General features: G+C 42.7%; 1 protein-coding gene and 1 long non-coding RNA gene across 4 annotated transcripts in view; one reads left to right on the forward strand and one right to left on the reverse strand.

Annotated features, from left to right (window-relative positions):
- Positions 1 to 22,814, reverse strand: part of ESR1 (estrogen receptor 1) — a 393,295-nt gene that overhangs the window by 286,710 nt on the left and 83,771 nt on the right. The window contains exon 1 of one of the 3 annotated variants that reach the window (XM_040448866.1): positions 1,635 to 2,102. The exons of 1 other annotated variant lie outside the window; for it this stretch is intronic. The gene's annotated coding sequence lies outside the window, so the exon portion shown is untranslated. Of the gene's footprint in view, positions 1 to 1,634; positions 2,119 to 22,814 lie in introns of those variants that run through there. One more of the 3 variants, XM_040448870.1, reaches the window with a different exon arrangement.
- LOC121013302 (uncharacterized) lies at positions 368 to 16,505 on the forward strand. The gene is made up of 3 exons (XR_005782623.1): positions 368 to 1,577; positions 15,060 to 15,150; positions 15,995 to 16,505. It is a non-coding gene; the product is annotated as an uncharacterized LOC121013302 (long non-coding RNA).

Below are 22,814 nucleotides of genomic sequence, written 5' to 3' on the forward strand. Positions count from 1 at the left end.
ACGCAGCGGGATCTCCTAAAGGTGGCCCAGGGAAGACGAGGTTTAAAACAAACTCGCGAGCCTAATCCAGGGGCCCGGCTTTCTGTCCGGTGCTGCCTTTTGTGCCCCAAGCCAGACTTCGTTCTATCTCTGTTTGTCTCTCTTTCTGTTTGATTCACTCTCCTAGTTGGCTGGAAATATGTAGTGTGTACATAGAATGACCCTGGGGAGGGCCACTCTGTAACTGAGATATGGCAGATAGAATGGGGTGTGCGGTTGCATGTGCGGCCAGCCACAGACAGCTATATTTAGCAGCTGCAGGCACTGAGAGGAGACATGGGGGGGGGGGGGGGGGCCGGGGGACGCAGATTCAAAGGTGTACCTACAGGAAGAGCTGCACTCTGCCATCAGAAGCACAGTGCCAGACCTCAGTTTCCTCATCTGCAGAATTGCCCCAGAGTGGTCTTCTAGCCACGACCTTCTGAGATGCTCCCAGCCTGGCTTGCATGTTTGTGTTGGACCACAGTACTGTACTTGCTCCCATTATGAATTCTCATGTGAACGATGATTCACAAAAACCTCTGGTTAGGCACACATGGGTGTTCGTGTCCTCCACAGGTTATGCAACAAAACTTCAGAAAGTTGAATATGAAATGTGACCTTTTCATACGAAACGTAACCTCAATTCATTAACCAACTCTTTGGCCACTATGTTACACTGGTGGTCTAACCAACAAATTTTGACGTGCAATACTACATTTCTGTTCTTTAGTCCTATAACTGGACCTTTTCCGTTCACTTCGGCTAGGCTATGCAGAATCAAATATTCAGATGAAAAAGAAATAGAAAAAAGTTTGTAACTGAATTAAAATCTAAGCATACACACACAAACAACATATATATCTGTATACACCACACAAAAGATATGGGTAATATATTGTGCACCCACAATCCTCGGTAATTTCTACTTTGTGATAAACTTCCTTTGCCCCAGCCTAATAGACTCTGATACAACTACCTGATATGATCATCGATGCTTTGCTTTAACTGCTATTCAAAACACCCAACAGAGTACCCAACAAAATGTTCGTGGCACAGATAAATGCCAAGGTTGCTGTTACTAAGAGTAGGTGGTTTTTGTTTTTGTTTTTTTTTTAATACTGATAAGTACACATTTTACCTAGTTCTTACAAGAACAGACAGATGATTTTTGGACAATATGAAGATGTAGTTAGTTTAATATGAAGACGAAATTGAGCTTAGCATCAATAGCCATAGACTGTAGGCAAAGAAAGGGTTAAAAACACATTAGGTGAATCACAGATATGTCTCTTTATGGCCAGCAACCATTACTTTCCAAAGCAATTTTTTTACAGATGATTTCGTTTCCATAAATCACACTTCCAATTTTCAAATGTCTTTTTTAAACACATGCAAAAGCACTTCATAGGGCTCTTAAAAATCAGTACCCACCCAATTATACATAAATTACACAAAGAATCCTACAAGTCCTGGAAGGAAAAGGAGATACACACAGAAACCAACTGAAAGCAGCAAATCCTCATCTCCCTGCCAGGATACAGACACTGACCAGAAAGGTAAGTTGCTTTCTCAAAATGCTAAAGCTACAAAGACAGAAATCAAAACAACCCTACCCTGCTGGATCAAGAGCGTCTTTCCAGAAATGTTCCATGGGCTTGTGGAAGTCAGGGGCTGAGACAGAGAATGAAGGGAGGAATGCGCTCGCATGTGCGTGTAGCTCCGTGTGTGAGCGAGGCAGAGCGTGTGTGGATGTGTTTGTGTGTGCAATGGCAGGGATTCGGGAGGCAGCCAGTAGGCAGGGCACTTGGCAGCCCCTCCCGGCAGGCACGGCAGCCCGAGCTGCTGCACCCAGCTGGATGGATGGCAGGGGGGAGTGAGGAGAAGCTTGCTGTCTGCTCCCTGACAGCAGAGTGGCACAGCCAGGGTCAGCGTTACTGGGGAGAAGCAAAACCCGGGCGCCTTTTGCTCCTCATCCTTGGAGCCCGGAGAGCGCCCCAAGCTTTCTGCTGCCACCCTAAGCAAGAGGGAAAACAGGCTTGCTGTAAATCATAGGCTTATGGCTAAAATAGAATGCCAGTCAAAAGTGTATGGATATCAAGTTTACAAAATGTGACACGGGCGGTTTTTCCTGAAGAATGTAATTTAACAATAAAAGCCTTCTGGAATACACTCGGATCAAATGCTTTGCTGGCCCCAGCCCTCCCCCCCCCCCACCGCCCCCGCCCCAGCCTCCGAACAGACACACTATTGCCGTGTGCCTCCGACTGCACCAGGAATCCAGACTTTGGAATAAATGTTTTGGCATTCTAGGGATGTGTTTCCAGCTGAAATGTAATACTCCTCCACCTCGTTAACCAAACCCACAAACCTTTCCACGAATAGCTCAGTTGACTGCTTTCTGTAAACATACAAAAAAATAGATATATATTATTAAAAGCCTGGGTATGAAGATAAGACAAAGGTGGGTATCGCTACTTGAAACTGATTTTAGGCTTTCTGGTTGCACGGGTATCGATTGTGGTGAGGGTCTGTCACTTCTCAGCGGTGCCCTGGATGGACCCGCCTGGTCCTCGACTTTTCTCTTGACCATGGTACTGACTCACAATAATAAGGTGCTCCCTTTTTGCCCTCACCCAAGGTCCCAGGACATGTGACACCTAGAGGAGCTTTTGTTGCCAGACGTTAGTCATGGCCTTGGGTATTAAATGACTCTAATCACAATGCCAGGAGTGGCCAGTCTCTGGCCCTGGGATCTCATGCAGTTACCAAGATATTATGAGTGGCTCTTGAGAGCAGTACAAAGAAGTAAAAAGTTGTATAAAAAAGAGTTAGAAAAATGTTAATGTTGTCACATCGCAAATATATGCGTCATGCTTTAACAGAGCCCAAGTGTTACAACTGTGGGGCAGAGATGCTCTCCCTCCTCCACAATCAGCTGTAAAGACAAATATTGAAAAGACAGTTACCCCTTTGTAGGTGACAGTGGTGAATCCTAACTCCTCCTTAGGTCAACAGTGGCCACCCATGCCGTAGGCCAGTCCAAAATAAAACAAGAACGTGCAAGGAAGGAAGAGGAAGGGAAGGAAGGAGGGGAGAAAAGAAAGAAAGAAGGGGAAAAAAAGAGAAAGAGAGGGAGGGGAATCTGCAAATAATCATAGGCTTTGATTATTCTGAGACCAGCAATCAGGGTTAGTCCTCTAAAAGCAGTTTTCTTGAATGCTTTCTCTCCACATTCTCTTTCTTCTTCCTGGTCCATCTCCCAGGCTTGGGGACAGGGCTGGGGGAGGTCCGGCACCTTGCCAATTTTCTTTCAGTGTTTCTGGCAAACAGCCTCACAGTCCGGCTAGCTCCCAGCTCTCTCCTCTTCCCTCTCTCTCCACACTGTCACGCTGGACATGCTCACCCGCTGCCGTGACTTACAGGTACTTGTGGGCGAAGAAGGGCCACGTCTCTTTCTCCAACTCCACCACTGAGTGTGCATCCAGACTCACTTTTCCAGCGTCTCCTGGGCATTGCTGGCTTGCTCAAAATGAGTCATCATCCTCTCTCCCACAAACATGACGTTCCTCTCCACTCTGGCCTATGAACAGCATCACTGTCCCTCCTGTCGGCGAACGACGGTCTCTCAGTTTCCTGTGACGGCTGTCCCTCCCTCTCTTGTCTTCCACGTTGCTGAGCATTCTAGACTTGCTGCCTCTCCCTGTCCCCCCACTTCCATCATTCTCCTTCAGCCGCATTACCTGACCTGTTGGGAGAGCCTCCTAGCGACCTGCCTGCCTCTTCCTTCCCTCTACTTAGATTCTGTCGCCTTTTACTTCCTTGGTCCTTACTGCTTCAGGATCCATCTTCTCATGACCCGGCTGTACCTCTACCCAGATCGTAGCTTCCCCCGGAGTTCAGGACTTTCTCCTGCCTAGTGTATCTCCTCCGAAGTGTAGCCTGTGCTGCAGCCCAACAAAACCCTTATGCTCCGACACTCACAGCTTTCCTGATGACATTCTCTCTGCCCACAACCCCCGTTTGCTGCCCTGTCAGGGGAAAGCACGCTCTTCTTTAAGGCCCAGCCCACATGCCACCACACCCATAATGTCTTCCTTGATTCCTTTTTTAAAAGGAACTTCCTCTCCATTGAACGCCAGTGGTATTCTCATGCATTTATTACATTCTTCCTTGAACAAATTATTTATATGTATGTTTAATCCCCTTGTCCTGCTGAGAAGCTCCTTGAGAACAGTCTGCCGAGAGTTATTTGGGAATTCGCTGCGTGCCTAGCACTGTGCCTGGTCATATCAGGTCAGCACATACTGGCTAATTGATTAATCCAGATACTTAAAAGAAAAAAGTAACAGCAAATTTATCCACCAGCCATCTCTAAAAGCTAGCTTTCCATGTAACATTCTACCATTTTCAAGTGTTTTGCTAAAAGATTATCTTTGTATCCTCATACCGACCAAGGCCATAAAGTCAAAATTCAAATTCATACAGTCTTGAAGATTAAGCCTACAATTCTTAGCAGCATGACTCACAAGAGAGCTCTGAATTCTTAGTTCATAACCAGATAATACTATGACTGAACATAGCTTCTTCTCCAGCTCTATTCAAAGCATTTTACATTTATAAAAACATGATTCCTACAATAGAGACCTGAAAGAAAATACGTGCGGAAATATTTCCAAAACAGCTTATAGTACTAGAAATGGTGCCTTCAGGGGCACCTGGGTGGCTCGGTCGGTTAAGCATCCCACTTTGGCTCAGGTCATGATCTCACAGTTCGTGAGTTTGAGCCGCACATCGGGCTCTGTGCTGACAGCTCAGAGCCCGGAGCCTGCTTCAGATTCTGTGTCTCCCTCTCTCTCTGCCCCTACCCCACTCATGCTCTATTTCTCTTTCTCAAAAATAAATAAACATTTTTAAAAAAATGGTTCCTTCACTCTGAGACATGAGGGTCTAGCTATGTCTAAACTGATTATTATTTTGATTAAAAATGCTCTGTTTGGGAGCTTGTCTTTGTGCACTTATTTGACACCGTCCATTTTCCTCTAAAGGAAAATGATGAATTTCCTTTTTAGTTTTGCTCATTTTATTTTTTTTTTATTTCTTTAAACCACTTTATTGATGAATGATTGACATACAAAAAGCTATACTTATTTAATGTGCACAACTCAGTGAGTTTAAGATGCGACTGGTTTTTTTTGGGTTTTTTGATTTTTGTTTTTAAATTTACATCCAAATTAGTTAGCATATAGTGCAACAGTGATTTCAGGAGTAGATTCCTTAACGCCCCTTTCCCATTTAGCCCATCCCCCCTCCCACCACCCCTCCAGCAACTCTCTGTTTGTTCTCCATATTTAAGAGTCTCTTATGCTTTGTCCCCTTCCCTGTTTTTATATTATTTTTGCTTCCCTTCCCTTATGTTCATCTGTTTTGTCTCTTAAAGTTCTCCTATGAGTGAAGTCATATGATTTTTGTCTTTCTCTGACTGACTAATTTCACTTAGCATAACACCCTCCAGTTCCATCCACACAGTTGCAAATGGCAAGCTTTCATTCTTTCTGCTTGCCGAGTAATACTCCCTTGTATCTATATACCACATCTTCTTTATCCATTCATCCATCGGTGCACAGTTGGGTAGTTTTGCTCATTTTAAAGAATTCAGCCTGTTTTAAGGGGTTTTAATTAGCTCGTGGACTTTTTTCAACTGACCTTTGATTTTTGTTTTATAAGGAAAAACTTATATGCAGGGAAATGCACATATCATCCATGTCCAGTTCAGACATGAGTTTAGAGAAATGGGTATGTCCTCAGTGAGGTCATGGAGTGTTTCTATCACGCCAGAAAGTCCCCTTCATGCCCCGCCCTAGTCAACTCCTAACCCCTGCAGGCAACCGCTGTTCTCGAATCTATCAACCATAGATTTATTTTGCCTCCTGGCCCAGAATGTGACCTCTTACAAACTGGAGCACATATACCCTATTTCCAGCCAATGACACCGCCAGCCTGGTGCTGGGCAATGCAGTTCTGCCAAGGCATCCAAGTTCAGAGCTAGGTTTCTCTCAGTCAGAAGTCTTTCCCTGGGGCTCAGCTCCTTCAAGGCCACAGAATTTTCCTAACACCCTATGCATGGACCTTTTTAATTGTAACAAACTGTACATAAGCCTGCAAAGATTCAAGTTACTAAGAGGCCAAGTGGAATCCGTATTCTTTAACATGTTCTTAAACAGCCTTTTCTTCCCATGTCATTCCAAAACCAAATTTTGTATTTAAAAAAATGACTTATAAGCCCAGAATCAAATCCAAGATCCTTAATCTCACAAATTCTGGGACTTCAGATGCCATTTCCTGGCTTTCTACCCAGGAGCTGATAGAGAGTTTGGATATTTGGTTGTCAGGCAGAATAGCTACTCTTCATTATAAATCAGTGAATGATTCATATTTAATTCACCAGATTTAACAGAATTTAACAGAATTTAATAACGTTCACCTTACATTTTCCTGAAAAGATTGTTTAAACATTCTAGAATCTTTTTTAGATAATTTACTTATATCACATATGGCAGAAGACACATTAGAAAGTACTTTCACCGTAAGTGCCATGAATGATAAAAGAATTCCAATTATTCCAATGGTTATTACACTGTGTCCCTTTTCCTCCCTTTATCTGTTATGTATTTGAGGAATCTCATTGCCAGTTTGGGGTATTCTCTGTCAAGAGCAATACCCAGATTATAGCTAAAGTCACATTGATTTAAATAGTCCCATCTAATGTTGAGGAGGACCTTTGCACACATACATGCACACACACAGACACACACACAAATGTACACATGCCTAGTAATCAACCAAGTTGCAGCCAAATGAAAAAACAAAAAAAGAGAGAGAGAGATTTGTGCATTCTGAGCCTTTTCAGGTCTTTTTTCCCATTTTGTCACCTCACTCATCGGGCAAAGTGGCTCTTTCCCACTCCCTCTAAGTACCCAAGACCCCTATGCTAGCCAGTCTTCCTCCCTTCTCCCAACTTCTTCATTTATAATCACACTATCTTTTGCCAAGGAATGACTCATTCATTCAGTTGACTCGGAAAAATCTATTGATAATACAATGTTATGTCAATTATATATCAATTTTTTTTTAATGTTGACTAATTACTATTTACCAGGACCATTTCTAAGTGTTGGACACTACCCTAGTTAGCTCAGGCTGCTGTTACAAAATACCATAGACTAAGTGGCTTAAAAACAGACATTTATTTTCTTACATTTCTGGGGGCTGGAAGTCTGAGATGAGAGTGACAGCAAGGTCAGATTCTAGTGAGGGCTCACTGCCTGGCTTTCAGAAGGCTGCCTTTTCCCTGTGTCCTCACATAGCGGAGAAAGTGCTCTCTTCTTCTTATAAGGCCACAGTCCTATTAGATTAGGACTCCATAGCCTCATTTAACCTTAATCACCCCCTAAAGATTCTATTTCCAGACACAGTTAACCTTGGAGGTCAGGGCTTCAAGATATGAATTTTGGAGAGACAATTCTGTCCCTAGCAGTCACCCAAATATAAGCAAAAGGAATATCTCTGCCTTCACAACACTTACCTCTAGGGGGTTAGTGTTTACTCCTATTTAATGACCTCTCTTACCCTGCCACTTTCAAGAACATCTCTGCCTCTGTCTGCCCTCAGGGATTGATATTCCTCCAGGTTCATCCCCTAGGCCCCCCTGCTTCTCTGTACTTCTTCCATTGGATGATCTCAATCATTCCTAGGGTTTTAGGTTTCATCTTTACATTAAAGACTTAAAAATGGAACTCTCCATTCAAGATCTTTTGCTGGCTAGGAGAGCCAGCTAGTAGAGAGCCTACTAGACCTCATTTTTACTTGCATGTTCATTTATTCAATAAATATTTATTGAGCACCTACTATGGACTGGCCATTTGAAGCTCCACTTGTCCAAAATTAACTTTTCCTTTTCCCCAGACCAACTCCACCTTCTGTCTCTTAGCTCAGCAAATGGCACTGCTGTTCACGTAACTGTGTAAACAAAAAAATCCAGCCTCAATCTTGCCCCTCTTTCTCACTCTCTAGGTTGGACCCATCACAAATCTTTCTTATTTCCACCCCCTGACTGCTCTAAGTCTACTCTCTTTTCTGACCATCTTATGATGTTCAGGCCACTCTCTTCTCTCCAAGCCTGCCTCCAGGCTTTTCCTTTCACTGCCCATTCTTCACACTGCAGGAAGAGTAATCTTTCTCCACAGTAAGAGAACTCAAATTGTTATCCTCATTTCTCTAGGGTCCCCACCCACTCCCCTACAGATATTGTGCTCCTGCCATATTGAATTCCTTTCAAGTTTCTCTAACCCTCTGGCTCCTGTGTAAGTCCAAAAAGTCACATATGTGATTTACTCTCCCTGGAATCTTCTTCCCACCTTTTCATCAGACTTACTCCTAACTATCCTCCAAGTCTCCCTTGAGACATCCCAGCCACCAAGAGGATGGCTTCCTTGATTTCCTAATGGGTGCTTCTCTTATACATGTCCATACCTCCCTAAACATCCCCAGTTATAGCCTTTATGCTGTGGGGATTTCCTGTATATTTTGTGGTATCCTCCCACTGACCTATAAATTCAAAAAAAAGCATACAGAGGCTATCTTTTTCCAAGTCATAAGTCCGTCGCCTAGTACAATGCCTGATGTGTAGTTTGCCCCTAATAAATATTGTTTAAAAAATGAATGCTTAAACCCCTCCCAGATATCACATTTGCATTGTTAACTGACTTTTCAATAACTAACACAAAAGGAATGAACATAATGGCTAGGGTTTAGAACGAGAGTTAGGAGAAACTTTGGAAACAGATTCATATTTTCTAAACAAATTAGCTTTTTTTTTTTTTTTTTTTTTTTTGAGAGAGAGAGGGACAGAGAACAAGCAAGGAGGGGGCAGAGACAAAGAGGGAGACACAAAATCTGAAGCAGGCTCCAGGCTCTGAGCTGTCAGCCCAGAGCCCAACTCAGGGCTCAAACCCATGAACCATGAGATCATGACCTGAGCTGAAGTCAGATACTTAACCAAATGAGCCCCCCAGGCACCCCAACAAATAAGATTTCTTAACACATAACAGGCTATTAGAATCGATGGTCTCTTTATGGATTATTGAGCCCAATCTCTTCATTGTATTTATAAGAAAACCAAGACCCAGAAAGACATAGGAGACTTGCAGAAGGTCATATGGCTAGGGGACATGGATTGGAAACTGGACCTTCAAATTGAGGGTTTCTACCCCACCTCAGCATAACCAAGTGGATAATGCATTCTTTCTTCTCTTCATGTGGGCCATGAATCACATAAATCAAATTAAGACATAAACTTGGTGGCTTGATGAGCTATTCTTAGAGTCTTAGAAATCCCCAATTCTTTGGAAAACACAAGACTGCTTCCACGTTCTCAAATCACTGGTAAGGAAATGGGGAGAAGGATTTGAGAACATAAGTTAAAAACATTGAAACAACTTGTGGTCAGATAAATAACTTGCCTTATAAAACATGAAGAAATGAGTTATGCTACTCAAATCCATTACTCCACAGAAAAGAGTCCATTTAGGTCTGACATAGAACTTGAATCAAACTTTCTAGCTAAAAACAGGCAAACAAATAAAAAACCAAACAAACAAACAAAAAAAAAACTTTAAATCCTTCTTCTACCAGTTAAATTGTACAAACTTGCAAACAATTATTCCTGTAACCAAAAAAAAAAAAAAATTGCTTTACTTTAGCTGATATATTTCAACTATCAAGAGGATCCAATTTGAATGACTTAAAGGAAAGACCCTTCCCATACTCATCAAGAAAACCACTTAATGATCAAAACATACTAGCCTTCCTAAACCCATAGTCTCTTCAAAGAACTGGAAAGATTATTAGAACTAACATTATAAACACTCAAAGATTTAGAAGAATTTAGTGGCAAACTTTTGGCCAGTTCTCAAGTAAATACATCACTCAGTGACATTTGCCAACAGCTTTACTACAAATACAAAGAAATAGTAATTCAACAAACTTTTCTGCCAAATGCTATTAAGTGGCTAACTGTACAAATTGTAATTTCTCCCCTTTTCTCTACCCTGCCCTTCCCCTTAATTTTCAGTCCTTAATACATGTTTACTTCTTCCTTACCTGCTGGTAAGCTTCTCTGTTCTTTGAAACCTTTGCCAGCCAACCCTAATCAATGTAGGTCACCCCACTGAGATCCAGAATTCTAACGTAAAAAATGTCTGCCCAGCCAATGTGTTCTTTCTTACTTGTGTGTCCTCAACTCCCTCGCCTTCCTTTTCAATGGCCCCAGTCATTGATACTCCTTCCTCAACGCAACAGTCCCAGACCCAGGTATAAGTATTGGTGAGGTGTCCCAAGTTCAAGCTGAACACCTCCCTCACCCTCCCAACTCCCTATCCTATCAAAACTCCAGGTTGCTCAAGGTCTTAATTTCAGTTTATAGAAACGCATCTGATTGTACTAATTTCCATCCTTACCTGACATACAGGTATTTGAATTTTAAAAAAGGAAACCTTATTAAACCAAGGAAATCTCTCCTTGTGGAAGTGCAGGAACATGAAACTCCTGCTCCTGCATGAAAGTGCAGAGCAGAGTGTAGGGTCTGGGCGGAGGTATTCAGAAATGGCGTACTGTGCTTGTCTTTCTCCAGAGGTTTGAAAATTTGAAATGGAAATGAGTTATCCCAAACCACTCCTTGGTTAACCCTTGAGGTGCCACGATAAAGACATGCCCTTCCTCCTCACAGGGATAGTCTTTGTTCTTGCATAAGCAATTAATCATCTAACATGAACAATCACAGTCAGTTCCTAGGGGCCAAGTTAGGGCTTTCATAGGACATGCTCCATGGCAACAGTCCAATCAGAGAGAATGACCATTTTCCCAAACGAAAACCAAAGGTGAAACATTCCAAATACCTAATATTTACTTCTTTGCTCCTTTGTGATGCTGGAGAGAGAGGAACATTAGAGCAATAAAGTCATGTTCTAGATGCTTGTGTCAAACATCTCAAGTTTAAGTCTGACAATCCCCTTCCCATGGGCTTTTCTTCATGAAAAATGTGGTCTCAGACTCTTGGTGACACGATAATTTAGCTTTTTCACAGAGGGCATCAGAGCAATTAAACTAGAGTTTTGCTCATGAACCTAGACATACTGATTCTTGAAAATAAATGCTGCATTCATTCAAATGAATGTTTCCCAATCGACCCTAAACCACCCCTTACTATATCCTTAACATCCTCTTACATCTCTGTCCGCCAGGCAGAGTTATTGTTTTGGGTAATCTAGCATTTGCTGAGTGGCCAGGAGCACTCACAACCTCATACTCTTCACATGGTGTAAAGGAATTTCCATAGAACGTCTGAGCCAGAACCTCCTGAGTCCCAGCCTGTACCACCTTGGGGCCTCATTCCCAGTGGCCGTGATGGAGTTTCATCACCTATCACCCCAATCTGTATGTGGGGAGGAAAGACGTTGGCAAAGGAAACCAGATTGTCTCCACCTCTCTGTAAGCTGGTTTGGTGGTGAGGATTATTTCTGTTCACTCTGAGCTAGTGCAATATGAGCATGATCACCAATTTGGGGACTCTTCTTCAAATCGTCCCCAAAACATCCTTTCTCCTTTCTCTAGAGTTCATTTCTTTACTGATATCTCTAAACCTTGTCAGAGGCCAAAGGTAAATCCGGATGGCTGTTAACTGAGTATCTATCACATGCTTTATAGATATTACTTCACTTTAAGATTTTAAGTATATAGGGGCACCTGGGTGGCTCAGTCTGTTGAGTATCTGACTTCGGCTCAGGTCATGATCTCATGGTCCGTGAGTTCGAGCCCTGCATCGAGCTCTGTGCTGACAGCTCAGAGCCTGGAGCCTGCTTGGGATTCTGTGTTTTCCTCTCTCTCTGCCCCTCCCCTTCTCATGCTCTGTCTCTCTCTCTCAAAATAAATAAACGTTAAAAAAAAATTTTTTTTAATAAAATAAAATTTTAAGTATATAATGCAGTTTCTGTTTTAAACTGCCAAAGCTATTTTTGAAGACATCTTGAGATTTCCTCTCACTTGTGCCTGCCACTCACCAATTTCCCCCTTGGAGGCAAAGGATGTTAACAGTTTTTAAAAGTTTCCTTCCAGGGGTGTCTGGGTGGCTCAGTCAATTAAGCATCCACCTACCGATTTTGGCTCGGGTCATGATCTCACGGCTGGTAAGATCGAGCCCTGCATCAGGCTCCGTGCGGACAGCATGGAGCCTGATGGAGTTTCTCTCTCCCTTTCTGCCCCTTCCCTGCTTACACACATGCTCTCCCTCAAAATACATAAACTTTTAAACAAATAAATAAATACAAAATAAAAGTTTCCTTCCTGAGATGGTTCATGCAAACAGAAAACACACCTTTACACACACACACACACTCTCTCTCTCTCTCTCTCTCTCTCTCTCCCCCCCACGGTCTTTTTTAAAAATCCAAACAGTAGCATATAGCCTGTTTTCTGTCATGTGTTTTGTTTTCTTTAATAATATATCTTGGATGGCTTTCTATTCTGTTACAGATACATCTTCCTCTTTTTTATGAATGCATAGTATTCCACTGCATGGAGGAAACATAATTTATTTTAACAGTTCTCCATCAATAGCCAGTAGGTCTGTGCCCAGTCTTTTGCCATTATCAACAATGCTACAATCAGCCAATCCTCATGGATGTAAATACGTGCAATATCCATCTTAGCAGATGTTGCCAAAACACCCTCTACAGTGGCGGTATAATTTGTACCCCCACACCCTCACTAATATGGTGGATCTTTGAACTTTTTGATCTTTCTCAAACTAGTATCTCCATGTAGTTTTTTTTTTAACGTTTATTTATTTTTGAGACAGAGAGAGACAGAGCATGAATGGGGGAAGGTCAGAGAGAGAGGGAGACACAGAATCTGAAACAGGCTCCAGGCTCTGAGCTGTCAGCACAGAGCCTGACGCGGGGCTCGAACTCACAGACCATGAGATCATGACCTGAGCTGAAGTCGGATGCCCAACCGACTGAGCCACCCAGGCACCCCATCTGCATGTAGTTTTAACTTGCACTTTCTTACAATCAGTGAGACTGAGCATCTTTTCACATGTTTTAGTAGGAATACTAGCCCTACCACGTAGGGGTTGGGTGAATTTGAACAAATTAAAGTCTGATCTATAAAGTTGGGACGATTCTTACCTCAAAAGGTTGTTGCACAGATTAAATGCAATGATATAGGAAATGCATGTTCTACTTGTTAATTTTCACCATTATTTTTCCAGTAGTTAATAATTACTGGGGCCCCAGAAGCACAAGCTAATAATGCATTAAAGGTCATGGGAAGTGTGATAAAGGGGAGAGTTGTGTGGCCCAAAGGTTTTCGATGAAATAAAGAGCTGTTGTTGAAGGTTTGCTTACGACCATTCCAAAATGACAGTTGGTTTAACACAACATCATTGAAATTCAGTACAAATCAGGACTGTTTCCGTGAGGATAAAAAATAACCATGCATAGTGGCACCTTAGGTGTGGAGTAGAACATTAACACCAGAAGCAAGCTATGTAAACTTGAAAACAGAAACTCACTTATGAATCCAATGTGTTTTGGGAATGAATTGTTGAAATGCCAGCTCTGACTATTTTACGTTTTCAGACCCATTGCAAACCACCTTCTGTCACTCCCACTGAGGCATTGTACAGCACAAGTAAACATCCATCAGCGGATTTTAAACCTCTGTAAATAAATGGTAGATTGTTGACAAAATTGTGGCTGTCGTCTCAGGAAAAAGACTGCAGCTTCCATAAAAATAAAAAGAACTATTCTGAGGCAGACTATCGATATCAGGTGTTAGATGCTTTGATATACAATTAAAATGCTTGAAACTCGGGGTACCTCGGTGGCTTATCGGTTAAGCGTCTGACTTCGGCTCAGGTCATGATCTCACAGCTCATGAGTTTGGGCCCTGTGCTGACAGCTCAGAGCCTGGAGCCTGCTTCAGATTCTGTGTTTCCCTCCCTCTCTGTCCCTACCCTGCTCATGCTTGTGCGCGCGCGCTCTCTCTCTCTCTCAAAAATAAATAAATATTTAAAGAAAATGTTAATAAAAAGTAAATAAATAAAATGCTTGGAACTCAAATGGCAAATGTGTCTACAATCTAATTTAGAAACCCTCTATGTACAAAATTATCGGTAAAGTTGAAACCACGAATCACCCAAATTTCCTTAATCATATCTTTTAGTCTTTCCATTTATATTGTATTAATAAGTACAACCATTGGATTTGGAGACTGTGGGTTCCAAGAAGAGATAGGAAAACAATGATTGTGACCTTCAATGTATTTTTCATGGAAAGAAGAGGTTACATATTTATATAAAAATATTTACATATTTTTCATTTTTTGCAAAAGAAGCCAAGTAATTGTTTTTATATTGGAAGGAAACTCTATTGTTACATATTTATAAGTTTTCTGATCCATAGCATAGACATCAAAGAAGTTTAATACTCAGCCTCCTTTCCATTGTTAAATATACTCTATTCCAAATTTTTAGAAATCCATTAAAAGGAAAGTAAATGGGCTATCATTAAAGATAGCATCCTTTTCCCCTAAGATTTTTTAAAATGTGTTTTTACATTACAAGTACATAGATCTAAAATGAAGAATTTAACCAAGTTAGATTTAATCTTCCATGGGGAGTAGGTAGGCAACCTACTGTTACAGGATTTGTCACTTTGAACCACACATATCGTTGTAGTGTTGTGTTTCTTACAAGATTTTGAGATCCTGTTTGGTCTCTAGCACACTGCCTGGCACTTGTTCGTACCCAGTAAATATAGGGAAAGAGAATGAATGAATGAATGACATTACTCACATTTCTTTTTTAGCTTCATGTAGATAAAAGGTTTCTTTGACATTTTGCCTATTGTTTTGAATCATATAGCATTTACCAGGGGTTTATTACTATCTGAAATATTGAGCAATATCCATTCCTCAAGAAGTATAGGCTGAGAATACGTGTTCTGATCAGCAGATGTCCTGAAAGCCACACGTCTCCAAGTGTCTCAGCCACACCAAGATAAGCTGTCTGTGGTACGTACACTAAGTCTCCCCTGAAATTCTTAAGTCCCAGCTCAATCCACAGCGTGGGCTTCTCCTCCTAATGACCTCCCAGGAACAACATCGCCCAGTGGCCACAGGCTCACTACATGGCTGACAAAGTTAAGAGGAATGAATAGAATGGATCTGAGGGCCCCTAACACCACACACACTTAGCAACAGGCCAGCTAGCTCAGAGGTGCTCTATTCACAACCAGATGCGATGGTTCTACCCAATCACCATGAACTCTTCATTATCAGTTAAGAGCACTTGCTGCTTATATAGGTATTTTGGGGAAATCTCATGATATCCAGTTTTATACAGTCTTTTATTTAGGCCCAGAAACTTCAATCATAAGGCTAATTTTCTAAATAATATTATAAACTCCTTGGAGGTGGAGACTAAGTTCAGGAATCGGTTCAGGATGACGTGATAGAGACTCCTGGTGGTAGAAAGATTGGCCTCCTTAGTCTTTTTATTAACTGAATTAAGTGATTCGATGGTCAACAGGTTAGAAAAGCTGAACCATGTTGTTTCGGTCAAATATATATATGTTTTTATATTTATATACAAACAGAATGTATATCTATATACACACAGAATGTAAAAATGGAACCATTTTGTCACAGTGTTGGGCTAAGGTCCCTAAACATTATATGCCACAATTCAAAGTGAAACCTAAGGCTGCCATGCAGTGTTGGGGGGAGAAAAAGAAAAAGGTACCAAGGGAGATTTCACTCTTTGCTCTCACACATCAAGGATATAAAAGGATCAGGAGTTGGGAAATTAGAGGATTTTCAGAGAAAGTAATTTGCTGTGTGTCCCCCTCCTCCTCAGACGGAAGACGTAGGACATGCCCACATTCATTCCAAGCCCTGAAAAGGGGCTGCAACACAACACAGACTCGAAAAATGTCTTCCGAGAACTGGCAGACACAATGACCCCGTGGGTCTGATGCACTTGGAAATCTGAAGGACAAGAGAACCTGGCCCCCTACTCTGTACACAAGCCAAGGGCAGACGGTCCTGTTGGGACTGGGCTCTGCCCACAAAGTTTGTGGAAGCGAAGCATGGAGCTGATGGCCACTGCTGGAGAGAACTAATGCAGGTTCCACGTGGATTCGGCCCACGAGGACAGCCTGAAAGGGGGCAGGTGACCTCAACAGGAAGTGCTTCGTGGATACCTGAGACTGAGGAGGAACCATCCATAACCTGCCAGAGGCTGTGATATTACCTGTGGAGGGAACCACAAGTGAAAGATCCCAGGAGCTGGGGCGGGGGACGTGTATCAAAAGCACCTGTCGGGCGCCTGGGTGGCTCAGTTGGTTAAGCGACCGACCTCAGCTCAGGTCATAATCTCGCAGTTTGTGAGTTCGAGCCCCACGTCGGGCTCTGGGCTGACAGCTCAGAGCCTGGAGCCTGCTTCCGATTCTGTGTCTTCCCCCTCTCTCTACCCCTCCCCTGCTCATGCTCTGTGTCTCTCTGTCTCTCAATAATAAATAAATGTTTAAAAAAATTTTTTTAATTGAAAAAAAAAGCACCTGTGAAGGAGCTCCTAACACCTGCCAGACCTAGAAAGCATGACACCAGCTCACCACAGCATTTTCACCCCCCTTTTCTCTGCTCTGGACGCACCTATCCGAACCCTGCAGGGGTCAAACATTCAGCTGGCAAGATGCACAAAGAGAAATAAATGTGAAAGACGGAAAAAGAGGCCAAGTGCCCTCTCCCCTGCTCGTGCAGCAAGCTTGTTTGAGGCCTGAACTGGGAAAGGGGAAGAGATGTGACAGTAAATGAAACTCACACGGTTTGATATTTACATTGGACTGGTTGTATTAATTAGTGACTGGAGGTCCTTTATTACTTGGAAGGGACCAGAAAGTCTTGAGATTTGCTTTGCATTTCATCCAGGGAAACAGCTGGCCTCGCAGAACATATTTAAAGGCACAGTGAATACTCTCTTATATTCCATGAGACCCACTTTTCTGTGTAATGGTCACATTTACAGTCCTTCAAGGTATTCAAGCTTCTCACACCCCTTTCCCCTACTGCCTTCAAGAAATAGAACAGATGGGGGCGCCTGGGTGGCGCAGTCGGTTAGGCGTCCGACTTCAGCCAGGTCACGATCTCGCGGTCCGTGAGTTCGAGCCCCGCGTCGGGCTCTGGGCTGATGGCTCAGAGCCTGGAGCCTGTTTCCGATTCTGTGTCTCCCTCTCTCTCTGCCCCTCCCCCGTTCATGCTCTGTCTCTCTCTGTCCCAAAAATAAATAAACGTTGAAAAAAAAAAATTAAAAAAATAAATAAATAAATAAATAAATAAATAAATAAAAAAGAAATAGAACAGATGGATTCCATAACTGGTCATTGAGACCAACTGGGGTGAAATTGGCTAAGCCAAGGAAGTCAACACATCTGCTACTTCTTTTCAAGGATACACTGATGCCCAGCAGAATAAAGTGTCTTGATAATTCTTCACTTGTCAAATTACAGATTTTTTAAATAAGGCAACAAGAGGCACTCCAAGAGGTTCCATTTATACCTTTGTAGAAAGAGGTTTATACCCTCGTATAAAGCCACAATGCCTATGCCTCCTTCAGCAACATTTGTATGTATGGATGCTTGTTAGTGCCATTGTTTAAAAACACAAAACTGCAGGGGACAGGGGTCTGTGTTTTCATTAACCACTCCCTAAATCAAGCCCAGCAAGGGTGAAATGAAGAAAGGGTATATTCAGTTCACAGAGCACCAGGCCCCAGTGGCACGGCTGCTCTCCAGCACAGCGCCCTGCCTGCAGCACGTCTGGAACTAGATCAAGGGCAGAAAAGGCAGCCTCTTGCTGCAGGATGGACAGGAGACTCAGGCACGCAGGGCTCGCAAAGAGCATCTGACTTTGTCCGTTGGTCCTGGCCCCGCCAGAGTCAGGAAAATTCTCTCAGGAAACAGACCACTACCGACCACCTCTGTAATAGCTGTTATCTAGAACAGCCTGTGACTTTAAAATCATGTCAAAGTCAGGAGCATTGTGAGCATGCCGTGAGAACGAGCCAAGTAACCACAGGGTGTGAGGGCTGGACAGGATCTTAGGGGTCATCCAGCTAAACCGTTATAGTCTTCCCCACTGCCCATTCACACAGAGGGTGAGACTCACGGGGTGTAGACATCCCTCTTCCAATCTTGGGCTCTCTGCGACCCTTCCTGCACCAAGATTCTTCTCCCGCAAAAAGGACATTGATCTGGGAATAACCCTTTTGCACGAAGCGCATAGACATCATTTGACAACAGAGTTCTTGAATCCTACTGCCTGGGCAAGTCTCATTCCACAAGTCTGTGGTCACGGTACAGTCCGGAACTGTGTGCATCCATTACACCTTTTCTTTGCATAGACTGGGTACAGAGGCCCTCATGGGTTGAGTGACAACATAGAATCATGGTCTCATAGCTCGTTACAAATGGATGAAATCTGTGTTTAGTGTCACCTCCCAGTAAGCCCAGTGCTTACCTGCTGTGGCCAGTTCTCTTTGCTCTGTCCTAGGATCTTTCAGTGCTTTCCTTTTGAGATTTTTACCCTCTCAACAAAATTCTCAGCTTCTCAGGGCACAAGCAATAGGGATTTTGAGGGAAATGATCACTCTGGGATGTTAAGGGGCCATCCCAGGATCAATTATATAATAAAGGGAGTGTATCCTTAAGCCACCATGGTTCTCAAAATAAGGTCCAAAGCAACTGCATCAATGTCATCTGGGAATTGGTACAAATGCAGATTCTCAAGATGACTCATTCTTTCCCTTCTTTACTTTCTTTCCATATCTCAGTTCAAATGTCATCTCTCCCTGACCACGCCAACTAAAGTGCTCCCCCGTGCCCCTTCTTCGTTCACATCTCCATTGTCCTGTCATTATGATGTTTTCTTATTCATAGCCCGTTTCTATCTTGGTCACCATAATGGTTGGTTTGATGCGTTAACTTGGCTAGACTGTAGTACCCATTTAATCAAACACTAATCTAGGTGTTTCTATGAATGTATTCTGTAGATGTGGTTAACAATAACAATCAGCTGACTTTACGTTGCCTCCCATATTGTGGGTGGGCCTCATCCTGTCAGCCAAAGGCCTTAATAGCAGAAACTGAGGTTTCCCAGAGAAGAAGAAATTCTACCTGAAGACTGCAGTGCAAACTCCTGCCTAAGTTTCCAGGTGGCAAACCTGTCCTACAAATTCCAGATTTGCCCAGCCACCGCAATTGCAGGAACCAATTGATAAATATTACTGAAGCATGAACAGCGTAAGTCTGAGGTGAGGGGCACTGATGTAGGAACTTTCTAAAAAGAGAAACCAGTATATGCAAAAGCTTTTCGGTAGGGAAAATAGCACGTTAAAAAAAATCTTAAAAGAATCCTAAAAAGTTTCAGCAACTGGAAACCAATGAGGTAAGTGACGGTGAAAGTGGTTACTATGCCGTGTAGCCTAAGAACCTTTAACCCAGGAGCAACAGACTGCCAACAGATTCAGAGAGAAATGAGAAAAGGATATCTTATGACCCTGAGTCACACATTTGCCTAGCTCAGTCTTTTTTTAAGTTTATTTTTATTTATTTTGAGAGAGAGAGAGAGAGAGATAGAAAGCGAGCAGGGGGAGGGGCAGAGACAGAGGAGACAGAAGGTGACAGAATCCCAAGCAGGGTCCATGCTGGCAGCACAGAGCCTAACGCAGGGCTCAAACTCACGAACTGTGCGATCATGACCTGAGCCAAAGTCAAGAGTCAGACGCTTAACCAACTGAGCCACCCAGGCGCCCCTTGCCTAACTCAGTCTTGAAACCTTGTCACTTGTCCTCTGATCTTAGCACAACAGAAAATAAACACTAATTTTTAGATTACCAGCAATCAGAATTTTCTTTGATGGAATAATAGTATAAATGAGACCCATTGAAGAAAATAAAAAGCAGTTTCTCCTGTTACTGAGCTTGATACAGTTCTTTGATAGAGTGTTTTTATATTTTAAAATACATATGTTCTCCCAAAGCTGAACATTTTGAGCAACAAAATGAAGTAATATTAGATTATAACTCAAGAGTATAAAATAAATACCCATGAATCTATACTGATAACAATAAATGATTGAACAAATAAATAAATGGGGGAGAACAGACAAATCTCCCGAGTAGAAGAATTCCAAATAACTTCTGTACATACTTTGTCCTTAAGGAGGGGGAGCATAACCCCCGACTCCTAACAGTGCATTGTGCATAGTGACTTTCTTCCAAAGAATACAGTATGGAGAGGGAGGAAACTTAACTGTAGAAAACTCACAATGCTACCTCAGCCAGATGGTCAAGGTCAACATCAATAGTCATAAATCATGTTGGTAGTATATAACTTTGATATGATGTAAGGAGAATGCCATATGACCTCTGTCATCTTCCTCCCAAAAAACCCATAATCCCTGTCTAAACATGAGAAAAACACCAGACAAATACCAACTGAAGTATATTCTACAAAATACCTGACCAGGACTCCTCAAAAGTGTCAAGGTCATAAAAAATAAGGAAAGTCTGAGAAACTGTCATAGCCAAGAGACACAACAAAATATAATATGGCAGTCTAAATACTGGAATAGAAAGAGGACGTTAGGTAAAAGGTAAGGAAATTGTTATAAAGCATGTGCTTTCATTAATAATAGTGTATTAAGGGGGCGCCTGGGTGGCGCAGTCGGTTAAGCGTCCCACTTCAGCCAGGTCACAATCTCGCGGTCCGTGAGTTCGAGCCCCGCGTCAGGCTCTGGGCTGATGGCTCAGAGCCTGGAGCCTGTTTCCGATTCTGTGTCTCCCTCTCTCTCTGCCCCTCCCCCGTTCATGCTCTGTCTCTCTCTGTCCCCAAAATAAATAAATAAATAAATAAATAAATAAATAAAACGTTGAAAAAAAATAATAGTGTATTAGGGGTGGCTCAGTCAGGTAAGCATCTGACTCTTGATTTGGCTCAGGTCATGATCTCACGGTTCATGAGTTTGAGCCTTGCATGAGGTTCTGCACTGACAGCTCAGAGCCTGCTTGGCATTCTCTCTATCTTTCTCTCAAAATAAATAAATAAACTTAAAAATAATAATAATAACAATGTATTGTATTGGTTCCTCACTTGCAGTAAATATACAGTTCTAATGCATGATTTTACTAATTGGGGAAACTGGGTATATGGAACATATAGGAAACTCTACTGTCGTCACAACTTTTCTATACATCTAAAACTGTTATAAAATTAAAAGTTCCTTTAAATACACACACACACATATATATCTTCTATGAAAACTGAAATTACTTTCTAAATGGCCACATGCAGAATTTCAGACACCGCTTCTTGTTAGAAGACTCTGGAATCAGCTCATCTGGGTTATTGTCCATCCACATGCTTATGAGGCTCCTGCAGCCACTAGGGGGTTTCCTCTGTCCGTCTGGCTCGGCACAGACCCATGGCATTTAAGAACCTGGCTCCTGGCAACATATTGCCCATCCTTTTCCAGCCAGCAAGATAACTGGCTTATCCCCAGCAGAGGGAGAGGTGGCCCTCAAGTATTTTATACTTTTGAGTTACTACTTCATTTTGTTGCTCAAAATACCTGTCAGCCGTTGCCCTGCAAGAACTGGGAGATTGTCCCTTCCTCCAGGCACACACAGCAGAGGTGTTTGGTTGGGGGAGCAGATCAGAGCTGAACGACAGCCACTACTTGCCCCCACAGCCTGGCACAAGTTGTTGTCACGGCCTCCGAGGAGGCAGGGTGTCTCGTCTGTAGGCTGCTGCTGGGTGACACAGAGGCCAAGGGGCTGGAGCGGTGAAGCCAGCCCGTGCCGCAATGAAACTAACCTGAACAAACCCCTGGCTTATAAACCTCAAGTGTCATGTAAGATAAGGTGAAATTTTATTTCACAATCTAGTAAGTGCAGGTAGGGTACTGGGAAGGGCAGGGACAAGGTAGAGGATAGAGGCGTATTTAGCATTTTAGTTGACTTTGATCTACCCTTAATGCTTTTCCACATTTGCTCTGAACTTAATTGCCCATTCATACACACTTCCCATGTTTGTTTTTAATTTTTTGATGTTGATTTATTTTTGAGAGAGAGAGACAGAGTGTGAGCCAGGGAGGGGCAGAGAGAGAGGGAGACACAGAACCTGAAGCAGGCTCCAGGATCTGAACTGTCAACACAGAACCCAATACAGGGCTCGAACTCACAAATCGTGAGATCATGACCTGAGCCAAAGTCTGACGTTTACCTTACTGAGCCACCCAGGTGGCCCCACACTTACTGTGTTTAAATGATTAGATTTCTGGAGGGGAGCTGTAACATCAGGGAAGCTTGACTTATAGAAGGTGGCCAGAACAATGGAGAGCGGAAAAATGGACACCCACTCCCACCACACACACACACACACACACACACACACACACACACAAACGCAAACACACACAAACGCAAACACACACACACACACACACACAAACGCAAACACACACACACACACAAACGCAAACACACACACAAACGCAAACACACACACACACAAACGCAAACACACACACAAACGCAAACACACACACACACACAAACGCAAACACTCACAAACGCAAACACACACACACACACAAACGCAAACACACACACACACACA

Source organism: Herpailurus yagouaroundi, unplaced genomic scaffold, assembly GCF_014898765.1.
Source record: "Herpailurus yagouaroundi ecotype Mexico unplaced genomic scaffold, PumYag 198, whole genome shotgun sequence".
Lineage (NCBI taxonomy): Eukaryota > Metazoa > Chordata > Mammalia > Carnivora > Felidae > Herpailurus > Herpailurus yagouaroundi.